This window comes from Propithecus coquereli, unplaced genomic scaffold (genome assembly GCF_000956105.1).
Source record: "Propithecus coquereli isolate 6110/MARCELLA unplaced genomic scaffold, Pcoq_1.0 Scaffold281, whole genome shotgun sequence".
In the NCBI taxonomy this organism is placed as follows: Eukaryota; Metazoa; Chordata; class Mammalia; order Primates; family Indriidae; genus Propithecus; species Propithecus coquereli.
Genome location: NW_012148408.1, coordinates 2,659,040 through 2,660,033, shown reverse-complemented (window position 1 = coordinate 2,660,033; position 994 = coordinate 2,659,040). Strand labels below are relative to the sequence as shown.

At 37.0% G+C, this 994-nt stretch overlaps 1 protein-coding gene across 1 annotated transcript in view; it reads right to left on the bottom strand.

Moving 5' to 3' along the window:
- Nucleotides 1–994, bottom strand: part of ATAD5 (ATPase family, AAA domain containing 5) — a 72,452-nt gene that overhangs the window by 46,957 nt on the left and 24,501 nt on the right. The gene's annotated exons all lie outside the window — the stretch shown is intronic.

Genomic DNA, 994 nt, shown 5'->3' with positions numbered 1-994 from the left:
GAGCCCAGGAGTTTGAGGTTGCTGTGAGCTAGGATGACACCACGGCACTCTAGCCCGGGCAACACAGTGAGACTCTGTCTCAAAAAAAAAAAAAAAACAAAAAAAAACAAAACAGCAGAGAAGAGGTTATTCAAATCTACCAGGAACTTTAAATTAAAATATGTCTAGTTATAATTAGTTTGCCTTTGTTTCTTACTTGAAATTGTCCAAATAAATATATTTAAACATGTACAAAACTCCCAGAAGGATATCTGTAGTATAGATCTGGCAATCTATTTTTTATGCTAGTCTTCAAATTCAAGCAAAGAACTTTTCAAATATAAATAGTTACTCAGCCTGTTGTATGCAAGGCTCTGAGTTAGATACCCTAAAGGAAAAATGTTATAATACCTAGGTCTCAAGGTACTTATATAGGATAGTGAAAAAAGAGCAAGAACAGATAGGTATATTACAATTATATACTATACATTATTATTGTGTGTACTATTATGTGTATATATACATCACACATACATAGGCATAGAGACAGAGACAGAATGATACATACCAGGTACATAAAAAATGTGTCATAACTTTTTAAGAGTTGAGAATATTTTACGATAAATCAGAGCAAAGCTAAAGGGTATTATTGTATGGAAAAGAGGACTAGGTAAGAATAAAGTCTGGCCTTGAAGCCTAGCTCTACCATTGGTGTACAATGTGACCACATGCATTTAAATATTATCTTCCAGAATCCAGAGAATGTGCTTTCCATATTCTGAGTTCTACAGGTTTTTACGTTGGAATTAAAAACACACACACAGGCCAGGCGCGGTGGCTCACGCCTGTAATCCTAGCACTCCGGGAGGCCAAGGCCGGCGGATTGTTTGAGCTCAGGAGTTCGAAACCAGCCTGAGCAAGCGCGAGACCCCGTCTCTACTAAAAATAGAAAGAAATTAATTGGACAACTAAAAATATATAGAAAAAACTAGCCGGGCATGGTGGCGCATGCCTG